Below are 16,086 nucleotides of genomic sequence, written 5' to 3'. Positions count from 1 at the left end.
AGCTCTCCCTTCCTCCAACACAGTGTCCAGGGAACCCCCAGTGCTGCTCCCTGTGTATCTGTCTCTGTTCATCTCCAGAACACACCACCACAGCCACCACCTCCAGGAAGCCCTGCCCTCTCCATATGCATTAGTTCAGTTGTGTGCAACAGGAACCCAGCTAACAGTGGTTGTCCATGGGACAGCAGCTTGTGTGTGTCCCATGAGTGAGGTGAGCCGTCCGGGGCTGTAGGGTCGCTCTGTACCACGGGGATGTCCAGACACACTGGTGACGATGACCCTGGGAATTTTCCTTATTAGCATGACCTAGGCACCTAGGACCATGTGTATGGTCCGTGAGCAGGGAAGGGAGAGCAGAAAAAGAGGAAGTTTCTCTCCATTTAGGGCAACACCTACTACCTCATTCTGTGTCACCATAATGGCTGGAATGTAGTCACACAGACAAAAGTAGCCTCGTGGAAGGCTGGTGAATCTACACATTGATTTATTTACTTTCCATTAAATTTAAATCCTTGAGGGTTACAGCATCGCATGGATTCCGTGGCCAATGGCTTTAGCAGGAATGTGGTTTGGAATTTGGCACGGACCATGCCACTGTGACTCTTCCCCAAATTACTCTGGTTTTGTTTGGTTTGCCACCAGGAGTCACTGTGTTGTCCTTTGCTTTGTACACATAAACACATTTCTTGCCTAGGTAGAATTCTAGAGCATATACTACTTCAATTTTAAGAAGAGTTGTATGATCCCTCTGATTCTGGCGACCCCTCTTATAGCTAGCAAAAATGGCCCTGGACCACAGCCTTTCAGACATTATTTGGCATTTTAGGAGTCCTGTTTCCAGCAGGCCTCCACAGGATCCAAGATGGTGGAAAAAGACTGTAAGAGACTCTTAAATGAGGGTTGCTGGAGGGGATGTGGGTGGGGGACGGGATAATTTGGTGATGGGCATTAAGGAGGGTACATGATATTAGGAGCAGTGGGTGTTATATGCAACTGATTAATTGCTAAATTCTACTTCTGGATCTAATAATAAAGTATATGTTAACTAAATTGAATTAAAATAAAAATATTTTTTAAAAAATTAGGATCTTGAGGGAGAAGGACCTGAGAATTTTTTTCCCACCAAAAAGAGACCCCCCTCCCCAGAAACTCTGAAACTATCTGGATCTCGTGCATGCCTGCTCCTGGAACCCTCCTACAGGAGCGGGAGATATGACCTTAGCTCATGATCCTGGAATCCAGAGACAGCCACGTGCATTGCCCCAGGTTGTGTTGGGGCTCTGGGGTCCAGCAGATCTCCAGCTTCCCACCTTCTCCTAGCCTGCCCTCCCACCAGCCAGGGATCCCATTAGTGCCCCTAACCCCTCCCTCCCCAGGCTTGCTGCACAACTGAATGTCTTCATATCTCCTTCAGAATTAACAGGAGCAGGAATTTCAGTTGAGCCCTTGGGGTGACATAGGTATAGATTAGAATGAGGAAACTAGATCCTCCTCCACCTGAGTTGTTATTGTTCAAGAACAAAATTCTAGCAACTACAGTTCCAACCATCTAAACCCCTGCTAAAATAACCCAATGATGAGAGTGTCAGGAGAAACCTGGGCAGCAAATGCGCCCTTGGTGAGCATGGTGGGCTGGGCAAATGGATCAGAGGTGAAAAGGAAAACCGAGGGGTGCCCCTGTGCCCTGACTCTGCTGAAGTCTCTAGAAGACTCCTGTGTCCCTGATATAGGGCTCCACTCCTCATCCCCCACCCCCTGTCTCATGGTGATGGGCTCAGGCAGCCCCTCGTGCTGCACATGGCACGTGTATCTCTCTTCATCTGTGGAAGACAGCACAATGGCCACCCACTTCTGGATGGTTTCAGCCCCTTCTGCATCGTCTCCACAGCTCCTTGTACTAGGTCTGGTGCTCCCTGGCCCATTGCCAAGTCACGGTCATCTCTGCAGGGCAGAAGCCCAGGGCACACAGCCCCTCAGGGTGACCCCACAGTCAGGGAGTTGGGGGTGGCTTACATGTGTTCTAGGAGGCTCTGTGGAAGAGCAAACAGGGAGCGCTAAGGCAAGGCCTTCTAGAAAAGCATCAACTCCACAGACCAAGATGTGATACCTGCTGAGGCTCTGACTGCCTGCCAGGGCGAGGCAGGGAGTGTTCCCTTTCAGGAGGCAGAAGGAACCAGCACTGGCCAGGCCCAGGTCCAAGGCAAGAAGATGGGAAGAGCCTCTGACATTTTCCTCCAAGAGAAGAGCCTTTTCAGAGACTCTCCACCCGCTTCTGAAGCCTATAACTCAGTATCTCTAGCTCAGTATTGATAGGTCCTCACAGCTACTGTGTCTCTGGTGGGAAAGAGCCTGAAGATTGAGAAACCTCCATGAGCCTCAAAGCTACTGCTGTGCTCTCCTGAGAGAATGTTCCCCAGCGTGGGCCTAAGTGTGTGCCATGGCACTGCCCAGGGGACTCAGGATGGGCCGCTGTCCTCAGCGCATGGCCCCCCATCCCACACTAGATGTCCTCCATCCCCGTGTATGATTAGCTCTGGAGAGAGGGCGGCCCCAGGCTGGGCTGGGAAGAGCTGCAGGACTGGGCTGTGGGGAGTCCTTACCAGTGCGGCTGATGTTCTTGTCCCAAACTCCAAGTGTCTGCAGCGACAGGAAGCGCGGCTTTTCAAGTCTGTCTCATCCCTCCATGAAGTGCCCACTGGCCTCCAGTCTCTGCTGAGGTAGCGGCAACGATGAGACTACCATGGATGGCAGAGGTTTCATGTTGAAACTCAGTCACCGTCATTGTCCTAGTCATCCTGTCACCACCTCAGGGTCCCGTTATCCTCCTGAAGCTCTGGCCACGGTGACTTGCAGGGTGGGGTGGGCCTTCCCACCTTCTCTCCAGGGCCAGGCAGTGTCAGTCAGGGCAGAGTACGTCTCCAGAGCCCCCCAACATTTGTCCTTGCGCCCCACCTCCACCAGCTTCGCCGTAGGGAACATTCACTGTCTAGACTGTGACACAGTGAGAAGGACGGACTTGGTCTTCCTCCTCCTGCACAGCTCTTAACACCTCTGTAACAGCCTGAGTGATGGGAGTCATAGGAGCATCTCTTCCTAGATTTTGTTCCCAGATCCTAAAAAAGTTCTGGAAAGATCCTGGTCCCATCCTTACACACTGTACCAAACCTCACTGCATACTGTCTCTCTGATGCTGTGAGCCCTGAGAAGGCAAGACTGTGTTGGGGCCTGAAACAGAACCATCTGGCAAACTGTGGGATTCACGTTCCTGTACAGATCAGCTGGGAAGGTCTGAGCAGCTTCCCTCTTCAGCTCTAATCATGCCTCTCATTGGTTTATGCCTGGATCCCACATGCAAGGCCCTCCACTGACTGTTTCATATGCTAAACCCTCAAGACCTTAACTAGAAATGATTAACTACACCTACATCCTGACCTCCCTGTGTCCAATGTCACCCACACCTTGCCCAGCCTGACAATTGACTGCTAGGAACCTCATCCCCCCATCAACCCAGATCATACATACACATCAGGGTCTACACAGAATTCCAACTCATTCATGAACCTTCCCCCTACCACTGGGGGTCTGGCCTATGAACCCTGTAAACTGTGTCTCTGCTTCTCATGTGACATTTAAGGAGGTGTCTGTCTTCAGTAGCTCTCAGTCTGCCTCACACGCTCAGTCACGTGCTCTCAGAAGTGTGGGTGCCAGGGCACCCAGGTGGCTCAGTGGGTTAAGCCTCTGCCTTCAGCCCTGGTCATGATCTCAGGGTCCTGGGATCGAGCCCTGCATCGGGCTCTCTGCTTAGCAGGGAACCTGCTTCCCCCTCTCTCTCTGCCTGCCTCTCAGTCTACTTGTGATCTCTCTCTCTCTCAAATAAATAAATAAAATAAAATAAAAAGGAGGTGTTTCACGTTAAAAAAAAAAGTGTGGGTGCCTCCCTGTCTTCACTGCAGGCTCTGTGAGGACAGCCACTAGCTTATATCTTCTGGTTCCTCCCCTACAGGAACCTAAACTGTGTCCATGACCACTGAGTCTGATTAGCTAACCACTTAATGACACAAGGACCCCATCCTCCTGAGCAGACTTTCCCCCCTTCACTCTCACATGACAGCTTGTGCGCACCTGCCTGCCCCAGCCTGACATGGGGGGGGCACATGACAAGAGGGTCTCATGCTCCTGGGGGTCAGAGTCAGGGGTGTGCTTGGCTCCCTCTGCTTTCTCCCAGGCCCCAAGCTGCTGGCTGTCATGGGGTTTGGCGGTAGGATCGCTGCACATTCCTCAGGTTTCGGGGTTACTCTTCATCTGGGTCGTGAAGATCTTGGTCTCGTCGTCTGAAGAACTTGGCTCCTGCATATACCACTGGACTCCAGACTCTGTCTCTGTCTCCTCACAGTCATGGCAGAGGAAGGTGGCTGGTCTCTGGAGCCCAAGGCAGGAAATGCAGGGTGTCCTGGAGCGGCTCCAACCCTGCTGATGGGGAATACTCCAGAGAGTACTGTCTGAGGGAGGAAGTGGGGTATTCAGAGGAAGCTCCGGGATTTACTGAGTGAGGACCTAGTGATGCATATGTGGGCAATGCATGTGTATGTCTGTGTGTGTTCACACACGTGTGTTGTATGACAGGAGATACAGGGCACACAACATAACACAATGTGAGATAACAACACAACAACCCTCCCTGTCCCCCGCCCCCTGTGACAGTCATATTCCAATCCCTCACCCATGGTGTCCCCATAGAATGCAGTGATTGTGTGTGATTTCCTGCAAAGGAGGCACTATTTGCATTTCTACAATTAAAAAAAAAAATCCCTGCTACTTTGTTGAAACTCACTGGTGTCTTGCTCTTGCCAGCCGTGTAAAGGGGACATGCAGATCACACCCCAAAGCTGTGGGAGAGCTGAATGTGTGAGCACATGCTGTCCGCGCTCAGGATGCAATGGAAATCATCGGCCATCGTCAAAAAGAACGGTTTGAAGAACATTATAAATGAGCTGCATGCAGGAACGTGCTGGGAACAGTAGAACTTTCTATAATAGTAATGATGGGTGATAAGAGCGTCAAACATGGAAATGGTGTCATCAGAAGCTTGCCCTGTCCTCTGAGTCGTGAAGCCGAGTGTTGTATGTGGTGACTGAGGCTGTGACCAGACTGTCCCCTGTCCCTGCGAGCTGTCCCTGTTTCTGCTGGCGGACTCCTGGGTCTACCAGAGTGAGACACATGTGGGGATAAGTTATCAGTCTGGCAATAAATCCTTATCCATGTCATTTCAAGTATATCACAAGAATGTGTTCTAATCACTTACTTAAAGACTCAGCTTAAGACGTGTAAGAATGAGGGTTTTGTTGATGTGAGGAGTTCACTGCCTCAGGTGTCATCACCGGGGCTCAGAGAAGCTGAGAAACTGTTACATGGTCGGACAGATGGTGCCCATGTTGCAGCAAAGTTCCAGGCCTCAGACAAAGTTCTAAAGAAATTTCTGGATGTTCTGACTTGGTCCTGCAGAAGTCTCTGTACTCAGTGATTTCAGGATGATATAGTAAAGTGTTAACTCAAATAAGTCACTTTGAATATTTACATAGTGCACTTTCTATTCACAGGATTCTCTTGTTCACAGGTATTACTCTTCCAGTAACTGATCATTTGAGACGGTTGCCAGAGGGGAGGGGGTGGGGTATGGCAACATGGGGAAGGGGCAGTGGGGACACAGGATTCCAGTTCCAGAATGAATAAGTGATGGGAATAAAAGGCACAGCACAAGGAAGAGAGTGGATGACACTGTCATAGGGCTGCGTTGGGTAGATGGGAGCTACACCTGTGAGGAATAGAGCGTGACGTGCGAACTTGTCACATCGTTAATTTATACACCTGAGACTAATGGAATATTATGTGTCAACTATACTTAGAATTCAAATATTTAAAAAAATTATTCTATTACAGTTTGGGCTAGGTGTTTTCCACATTTTACATTAAGTGAATATACATAGCAAATTCTAGTCTTGTGTATGAGAATTGATAAATAAAATGTGTAATGATCACATTTAATTACACAAAATTAGGTACAAAGACTAAAAATATAAATAACCATCTGAAATGATTAAATAGTGTATTTGAATATTCAGAGGAAAAGGATAACACTGGGCAGACCTGGGCCTCCAGCAGGGCTAAGACAGCAAAACTGCTGAACATGGTGTCAAATCGGTTAGAGTCACTTTATAAGAAGACATGCAAATGGAGTAAGTAAATGTTTGGGAAATAAACTTTTTTCCCAGACAGTTGGCTTTGATAAATTTTTTATGAACAGTGATGTAAATACCATCTTTAGTCTTAGAGCAGTATGTTACTAATTACAGAATCTGGATTAATTTGAGAAAATAAGAATTAATGAGCATATAAAAGTAATAAGGATATCAAAGAGGAAAAAGCAGAGGATAGTATTTTTCAAAAATTAATATGACATAGCAGTTTATTTTATTTTATTCTAATTTTGAGGACTTATTTATTTCAGACAGAGAGCATTCAGAGCACTGTGAGCCCAGGAGGGCAGAGGGAGAGAGAGAGAGAGAATGCTAAAGCAGACTTTTGCTGAGCCCACAGAAGTACACAGGGCTCAATCCCGGGACCCTGAGATCATGATCTGAGTCAAAATCAAGAGCCACCCACCCCTTAACCAACAAAGCCACCCAGGTTCTCCTGGCATAGCATTTTAAAGAAAAATGTCCATATCAAGAGAAAAAAAAAGACATTATTTAATAAATTCTGTGATTGCAATTACAATTTGAATAACATACACACATAAAGAAGTTTTAAGTTTTAATTTAATTAACCTTGATTATTTACAAAGCTATATAGATTTAACTAGTTAAATCCATAAAATTAATTGCGTGGATCAAATATGTAATAATAAACGATTTTGGGGACTGAGTGAACTACAGAGACATTAAATATATAAGAATTTCTGACAATATTATAGGGGAAAATCTAAATGCAGTTGTTACAGTGAGGGAAGACCTAGGGCCATGAACAATATAGTTGACATTCTATGTGTTGTTACTTAAAAAGCAGTGTAATGGGAACACTTTCTATGGGGCTCCCTTGCACAACCAGGGCTCACACAGGCCTATCACTTTGTAAAGGCCTGGTTGGTCAGAGAGAGCCATTTTGTTGTGGCTTAGATTGGCCCTGCCCCTCCCGGAGGAACTTGCTTGCAAACCCCAGATATAGGGGCGGGCCAGGCCGGATGGAGACATCCAATCAGTGGGGAGTGCATATATTTGCTGTGGTGAATTGGAATTCAATTGGCCACCCCTATTGCTGACTGAGCATGACTGTGTAGTTTTCCCTGTGTGTTGCAGTCTCATTGGCCACCTGTGTGTGGGCCAGGCTCAACCACCTCTATAAAGGTTGGTCTGTGAGGCAGGGGAGGAGTAGTGATAGTGTCGGGAGCGTGGGGATCCTCAGGAGCAGTATTGTCTGGGAGCAGCATCGTCCAGAGCAGCATCGTTGGGAGCATCGGGATCGTTGGGAGAATCGTAGTGGTCGGGAGCGTCATGAGCGTTGCCGGGGAGCGTCCTCGCCACATAAAGGGAATCGTTGGGTAAGGGAAGTCGTTGGGGTCGGTGTCCTGGTCGTCGTCGTCTTTATAAGGGACGGCCCCGACTGGTCGGTTTGATTTTTTTTTTAAAATATTTTATTTATTTGACAGAGAGAAGTCACAACCAGGCAGAGAGGCAGGCAGAGGGAGAGAGGAGGAAGCAGGCTCCCTGCGGAGCAGAGAGCCCGATGTGGGGCCTAATCCCAGGACCCTGGGATCATGACCTGAGCCGAAGGCAGAGGCTTTAACCCACTGAGCCACCCAGGCTCCCCTCGGTTTGATTTTTTTTTTCTATTTTTTTTTATTTGTTGAGATGATTTTATTTATTTTTTTCTTAATTTATTTATTTTTTTCAGCATAACAGTATTCATTGTTTTTGCACAACACCCAGTGCTCCATGCAATATGTGCCCTCCCTATTACCCACCACCTGTTCCCCCAACCTCCCACCCCCTCGGTTTGATTTTTGATGCTTGGCGTGAAATAAAGCTTTGCTTGACTTTCGCTTTGTGTTGGTCTCGTTCCTTTGATCACACGGACCCTAACAACTTCACTAATGACAGCTTTGTAAAAAAGAATCACTCCAAAATAGTTTGGAATCTCAACAACTGAGACATAATGCTTTAAGAAATAAAATCTACTAAAACTTCTATCTTCCGGAAGCAGTTTTTATAACACACTGTTTAGTTAGAACATAGAAAGGCTACAACTAAACCTTTTCCTATACATGGTATCATTGTACTGATGGTCATGTTTATAATAACACCCTTGTCTGACATAGTAGAGTTTGCCTGCAAGAATTGTTGGCTGACATGCCATGACACCCCGGATGGTTCAGAGTCAAGCGTTCAGGGAGCTTCAGAGTGTGCAGGGCAGACAGTGGGTCAGCAGAGATGTCTAGAACCAGAACGAACAGGCACGCGGTGGAACACAATCGCAGCCCTGCTGGGGCTTCTCCCGCCCCTCTCCCTGTATGGGAACCTGTGGACTCAGACACAAGGGCATCTCCACGTGATCACCAGAGCCGGAGCGCGGCCACCGCTTGCTCTGCTGCAGGGCTGCACCCCTGTGGGCAGAGATCAGGAACACCTCAGTCCCCAGCAGCTCCCAGTGCAGGGAAGGGCTGGTGGGGGTTTCCTGAGTGACTGCCTGCTCAGGGCCTGACTTGGGAGGATGACCAGGACTGGCCAGCACTAGTTAGGAAGGGAATCACTTCCTGAGTGTCTGTGGGGAAAGAAACGTTCATCTTCGTGGAAGGGTCTGAATGGGCTCTACCCTGGGAAAGGAAAGTGAAGGCAGAGCGTCTCCTGAATAGGGGCGGACAGGGCACCCTCCACTCCCCCAGTCCAGCTCCCACAGTCCTTGCAGGAGCCCCCTGGCCCCCAGCATTGGCTTCTCCCCCTGTGGGCCCCACTCTGCTGGGAAGAGGTGAGGAGGGTGGGGGGGGGGACAGGAATAGAGTGTGTCTTTGCTGAGCTGCTCCCAGCTTTCAGCATGAACACAAGGCCACACCTGTCACTGCATTGAATCTCTGTCCAACCCTCTGGGAAGGGAGGGGAGAGGGAGCAGCGTCTACTTCAGTGCCGGAGGAGACTTTAAGGTGAGGGGAGAAGAGGCTTGTGTGCTTTCCCTGTTAGGGCTTCTCCCATCTCTCCCAGGCTAAGGGCTCCTGCTGCAGCAGGGGGAGGATCACAGGCAAACCCCAGGCTTGTTGTCCCGACTCCTCCCTTCCATCCTCACTGTGTGCCTGTTCAGGATGAACTCTCCTGGTATCCATGTTTGCAGGGAGAAGTGCAGACAGGACAGTCCTGGAACCCAGCACATACCACCACATAGCAGCAGAGCAGACAGGAGCAGAGCGGAGGGGAGGCAACAATTGCTACTGCTCAGTGGACTTGAGATGGAGAAGAAACCTGTGCATTCATCGTCTCTCACCCCAGTACACCTGCACTTCGGGTTTCTCTGCAGCCCTCCAGAGCACCAGCACCTTTAATGTTCTAGCACATGGAGCTGGGGCAGGGGGGGGGTGCGGCTCAGGGCAGGGGGGCCATCATGCACTGTTTCCTGGATGGTTCCAGTTAGAGCCAGAGAAACTTTCCAACCCCACATGCAGCAGAGACAGTACTACTATCCTGTCGTCACAGGATTTTTGTTCCCTGAGTGCCTGTGATTCTTGGTTATGCTTCTGTGAAAAACGAAGAGGTGGAGGAGAGGGAGAGTGGTGGGCAGCAAAGCAAGTGTTTTGAGTGATAGTACAAAGCTCCCTGAGAGGGTTGCTGTTTTGTCATTTAAATCAAGGGGTTTTTATAAGCTCTTGGAGGAACTGTCTTGAGCTTTCTGAGTGTGGGCCCCTGTGGATTGGCTGCTAACATGTGTCCATCAGAGCTTCTGCTAAGGTGTGCCAGTCAGGGCTGTGATCATGACCCGTCTACTTATCGGATTACTGTTCATGTGCTGCTGGTCTTTGGAGCTGACATCTGGAGACTAACTGCCTCAGCTTGTGATAGTGACAAATATTTCATGATTAACTGTTTTGTTTCAGGATGTTTTACAAAAGTCACTCCTGCAGACCCGTCTACTTATCGGATTACTGTTCATGTGCTGCTGGTCTTTGGAGCTGACATCTGGAGACTAACTGCCTCAGCTTGTGATAGTGACAAATATTTCATGATTAACTGTTTTGTTTCAGGATGTTTTACAAAAGTCACTCCTGCAGAGGCTGCTAGACAGGATGCTACTGCGGTCTTTTCTAAACTGTAAAACAGGATGTTAGTGCCGTTTTGTCTTAGCTGTTCTGTTCCCTGTTTTCTTGTTGGGGACCCAGGTCCTGACTACCTATGTGTCCAATTAATCTTGAACACCATTAGGTAGAGGAGTTGCGGAGGAGGGTTCGGTTTTGTCTACTTTAAAATTCTTTCCTGTGTTGCTACACAATATGGAGCAGTCAGAAAAGGGAAATGGGTGGGGTACTTCCATGGCTCAGTCCATTGAGCATCTGACTCTTGTTTTCTGCTTAGGTCCTAGGATCTAGACCTGCCTCCGGCCCCCTGGCCTTTGCTTGAGGTTCTTTCTTGCCCTCTGCCAGTCCCCTGCTTGCACATGCTCTCTCTTTCTTTCTTTCTCTCTCAAAATAAATAAAATCTAAAAAAGGGAAATGGGAGAAGAAAAGAATTGACAGAAGTTCTCATAAGGTAGAGACATGAAAACAAAATAAGAAACAGACAAGAATTCACATGTGTGATGAAGTTTAAACCATGTTTAACTCTGTGATGTCAGCCGGATGTTCCTCTCATAGCTAACTGTCCCATGTGAGGAATGTGACCTGAAGTGCCCGATGACAGAGCTCGTGGAGCCCAAGCCTATGGCCCCCACCCAGGGCCCCATCTCCTGAAGCAACTACAGGGAGCAAGTGGGGTTGGAGGGCACTCGGTGGGTCCCTCATGACACCACAGTTCCCTATGCAGCACCAACCCCACAGAGTGGAATCCTCTCAGTGATGGAGGACTCACCACCTGCAAAGAAAGGTCACTACTGTGTTAAGTCTAATTTGAAAATAAAGTGGAAAAACAAAAAGCAACAAACCTCAGAGATTCTTAACTCTTGGAGACAAACTGAGGGTTGCTGAGGGGAGGTGGGTGGGGGGATGGGGTAACCAGGTGATGGGCATTCAGGAGGGCACGTGATGGAATGAGCACTGGGTGTTACATACAACTGATAAATCACTAAATTCTACCCCGAAACTAATAACATACTATATGTTAATTAAATTGAATTTTAAATTAAAAAAAAAAAACCCTTATGATGATGCCTCATTTTCTCCCTGAAGCTTCTAGGGAAATGACCCATTTCTGACCCCTGGAGTCAAACAGAATAAGACCAAGTCTTCACACAGCACCCTTCAAATATCTGAACTCTTGTCATGAGCAAGGTGTATCGCATCAGCATAAAAACAAACACAAAATAGCTGTTTTCAGTAGGAAGGCTGATGTGATCCCTCCAGCCCACCATCGCCAAAATGTGAGGTTCTCCCGGAGTCCTTTCTGATGAGGCTGATTAATTTACGGACCTGATGATCTGTACCTGGGGCCTGATATCCCCCAGGGAGGGGGATGCAGCCGTGAGCAGGTGAAACAGGCTCAGTGTGTTTATATATTCAATATTCGGCCTGAGGAAACAGGCAGCTGGAACCTAGAACAAGGACCCCATCCTGGGAGCAGCTCAGGACCTCCTTCCTAAACAGGGGACATGTGATTTGAGCCCCCAGGATGGACAGGAGCTGACAGAGGCCAGCAGCTGGGGAGAAGTCCTGGCTACTGGACAATAGGGCCTGTTCTCAGGATGGACCGAGTACAGGGAAGTGGCCGTTTTTGGCAGCATGGAGCTGAATTGGGCAGGCCTGTACCTCAACCACTTGGATTCCAGAATGTTCCCAGCCACCTGCTGAGCTGCTGGACCTGAACACGTTCCCTACTCATGGACGCCTCAGCCTCATCCCCTGTCCCGTGGTTTATGCTGTAAGGATCAGCTGTGACGTGCTCAGAACTGTGTCTGGCACGTGACTGTGGCTGAACCACTGTCTGCTCTCGTGGCTGAAGCGAAACCAGGTGGGAGGGAGGGGAGTGGAGGCCAGAGGCCATCCGGGGGAGCCCTCCTGGCCTGGTGTGGGAAACAGAGAGTGAGGGTGAGAGTCCTTGTGGAGTAAGTCCTCTGGGGTGCCGTGTGGAGAAGAGATGGGGCAGGAGGAGAGTGCATGCAGGGACAGGTCAGGAGACCAAAGCTGGGGCTCAGTACTGGAGGTCTATGTCCACCTTCTCCCTCCTAAACTATCCCTCTGCTCTCTCTAGTCCTTTTCATACTCCTCACCACATTGTCCTCCTGTCACAGGTCAATGCACGTTGAGAATTACTGAAGCATGAAAGAATTACCTTGGGCGGCAGTCGGGATGACTGGGCCAGCTAGATGGAACCTTCTGAAAGAGGTGACCTGCAGTGTCTGCCTGGAGCACAGGAAGGGCCCTGGGAGCATCTTCTTGGCCACAGCATCTCCAAGCCTGAATCACCGAGGCCTGTGTCACTCCCAGAGCCACCAAGGGATCCATGGGCTGTCCATCCTGAATGAAGCCGTTTTATGAGGGGATATCAGGCCTCACTGGACTCTGCACAGTTTGGTGTCCAGCTTCCTAACACGGGAACCCAAGAAGAAGAGTCCAGCACTGGACATTTTGTCACTGAACCCACATCCATCTGCTCCAAGCCCAGCTGAGCTGATCCCTGAGATGTCAGGATGCAGCAGGAAAGGGTTTATTCCAAGAGCAACCAAAGAGCAGATGGGAGGGTGAGCTTCAGATTGGCCTCCTGGAAGGGGCAAGAACAAGTTTTGGTTTTTTGTTTTTTTAAAAATAATCATTGGGGTTGAGATTATACGCATATTGATGGAAAGGGTGGGGAAACTTATGATTGTTCATGAAGCAAGTTGTGTTGGGGAGAGTTACTTGGAAAAGGAAAGAAGCCTCAGTTCGTTTTGCTGCCACAGTAGAAGCACAGGACAGTGAAAGCAGAGTGAAGCAGAGCGAGGTTTTATTAAAGTCACTCCAGGGGAGGGAGAGTGTCAACAGACACTAAGGCCTCAGTAACTCCAAAGTGTGGGCCTATATCAATGCTTTCTTTTGGGTGGGTCCTGGGGTCCCAGCGTTGGAGTGACAGGTCTGGATAGTACAATAATCAGTCAACTAGGGGCGCCTGAGTGGCTCAATGGGTTAAATCTCTACCTTCAGCTCAGGTTGTGATCCCAGAGTCCTGGGATCAAGCCCCGCATCAAGCTCCCTGTTTAGCAGCCTGCTTTCTGCAGGCAGGACAAACTTGACTCGTCCTCTGTGGGGGACATTGTGACCACAATCTGACTGCCAGATAGCTGAAAGGGGGTGCTCCTCATTGGGGGTTCTCCGTCAAGACCTCAGACATCTAAGGTCCATCCTTCTGTCGCTCCTAGCCAGCGAGCTTCCGGTCAAACGCGAGGCGCATGCGCACTGAACAGACATGCTTGTAACGTACCTCCCGTGTTCACACCTTGAGCCCAGGCTTCTGCAGGACAGCTGGTGGATGTGTGAGTGGGGTCTGCAAAGAAACACTAGCCCCCTGAGGAGAAGTTCTCTGGAAACCCAGCTTCACATTGTCTGCTAGTTGCCACCTCAGGATCGCTCTGGGGCATGTTTCAGTGCGCTTCTGTGAGCAGCACAAGTAAAGGGCCTTTCGCTATTGTCGGGAGGACCTGCATTCCTGTGTGTGGTTTGCAGTATCTCATAGAGCAAAATGCCACTGGGTGCTGCAGAGGGAGGAAGATGCCGGGTTTTAGGAGGCGGGAACCCTATGCTGTCTTGTCTAAATTTGGACAGATCTTTGGTGGCTTGCACTATTATTGACTTTAGAACTACTGATAAAGGAAATTTGGAACTTTTAATAATCATGGGCTCATTCCTAGGCTCGCAATGAAGCTATATACTCTAATATTTGCCAAGGTCAGAAGAACTTAACCGAACTTCAAAGCAGGGGCTCTATTTCTGCCTGAGCACACATTGTGCATCTGATTTGTTAGCAAATAACCCAAAAGAAAAATTCTTAACTAGAGAGAACAAACTGATGGTCACCAGAGGGAAGGTAGGTCGGGGGGTGAGTTAAATAGGTTATGGGGATTGAGGAGGGCACTTGTGATGAGCACTGAGGGTTGAAAGGAAATGTTGAATCACTATATGCACACTTGAAATTAATATTATGCTGTATGTTAACTAACTGGAATTCAAATAAAAACTTGGGGAAAAAATGGGTAAAAATCTCCCTAAGTTCTGCTCCTATACCTAGACTGTTGCAACCTTGCACATACTAAAAGAATAGTTCAAGTTTGTAACATTTTTTAAAAAATTTATTTATTTATTTGACAGAGAGAGAGCACAAGTAAGCAGAACAGCAGGCAGAGGGAGCGAGAGAAAAGCAGGCTCTCCTGCTTCCAGGGAGCCTGATGTGGGGCTCGATCCCAGGACCCTGGAATCATGACCTGAGCCGAAGGCAGCCGCTTAACCAACTGAGCCACCTAGGCGCCTCAAGTTTGTAACATTCTGGAATGTTTTTCATCACGATGGCTTGTAATTCTTTCTGTTAAAAACATGTATAACCCTGCCCCGAATGTTCCTCCCCCCACCACCATACTCTCGTTTTTGTGAGAATTGTGTGTCCCCAGCAGCTGTCCTTACTTGGGCTCTAGTGAAACTCTATTCCTTCCTTTTAGAAATTCTGAAGGATGGGGCACCTGGGAAGCTTAGTCATTTAAGCATCTGCCTTTAGCTCAGGTCATAATCTCAGGGTCTTGAAATCGAGGCCTGTGTTGCTCTCCCTGCTCAGCGTGGAGTCTGCTTTTCCCTGTCTTTCTGCCCCTCCCCCTTCTCATAAGCTCTCTCTCTCTCAAATTAACAAATTAAAAAATAAGAAATTTTAAAATGTTTATTCATTTTGCATGAGCACAAGCATTATAAAATAATAAACTGCTATATTCTAAACATAAAAACACTGCAAGAATCTTGTTTTTCAGTCCTATTAAGAGGTTTCCTCTACATACACACCTGAGAAAAAGCTTAATAAAATAATAATAATAAAAGTTATGCATTGCCCCTCTGTCTCTCTGAATCTTAACTACTCTGACTGTACTGCTCATCCTCCATCTTGTGAGGATGGGAGATGATAAAAGGCCTACGTGAAGAGATGAGGGAGGGGAGAGAGCTCAGTACTGGGATCTAGCATTAGGCACTATTGACCTTTGACCTCATGTCAGCAGGAGGATCCCGTGCTTCCAGGGCACAGGGGACCAGGGGCAACAGAAAGCACAGACAGCCACAGCAGGGACAGGGAAGGACAGCTAGAATGACTCTTCCATGTGGCCACGTGAGAGTGGTGAGAATACACCGGCAGCTTCTGGGACCACGTCCTTCCGTGCACGATCACACGTGCTCCTAAAGATGACGCATTAAGGCAGATTCTACCACACAGACCTTGTGACAAGGAAAGAGATACACAGGCAAAACAATTTCGGTGTTCCTATCACACTGCCTCGCTGCTGTTTGGCCAGAACCCAGCATGGCCCAGGGAATCTTTGCTGCTGGAGCTACTTATCCCGGCCCGTCCTGCTGCCACACCAGCACTTCCTCCCACCTGGCCTGGGAGAGGAGACATCAGGAGACACCAGGCCTGGGAGAGGAGATGTCTGGTGGCGGAGGGGGCAATGCTCTCCCACCCTGAAGGCCCCGTATCCACTGGCAACGTTGTGTGACAGACGTGAGACGGACAAGCTGCAGAACAAGGGCGGAAAGCCACCCCCACAGGACTCTTCAGAACAGACCGGGCAGCTGCATGGTGTCCAGACCCCAGAGAGCCGGGGTTGGAATTCCTGCTGAAGGGATTCTGTGCTGCGCTCAGGGCTGAGGGATAATCTGAGACAGCAGTGGGAATGGAC

At 48.8% G+C, this 16,086-nt stretch overlaps 1 pseudogene; it reads right to left on the bottom strand.

Annotated features, from left to right (window-relative positions):
• Positions 1–227: 227 nt before the first annotated feature.
• On the bottom strand, positions 228–811 carry LOC123942648 (annotated as a pseudogene).
• Positions 812–16,086: the final 15,275 nt, after the last annotated feature.

This window comes from Meles meles, chromosome 5, assembly GCF_922984935.1.
Source record: "Meles meles chromosome 5, mMelMel3.1 paternal haplotype, whole genome shotgun sequence".
NCBI lineage: Eukaryota > Metazoa > Chordata > Mammalia > Carnivora > Mustelidae > Meles > Meles meles.
The sequence above is the reverse complement of the archived record's forward strand: the minus strand, read 5'-3'. Positions and strand labels throughout refer to the sequence as shown.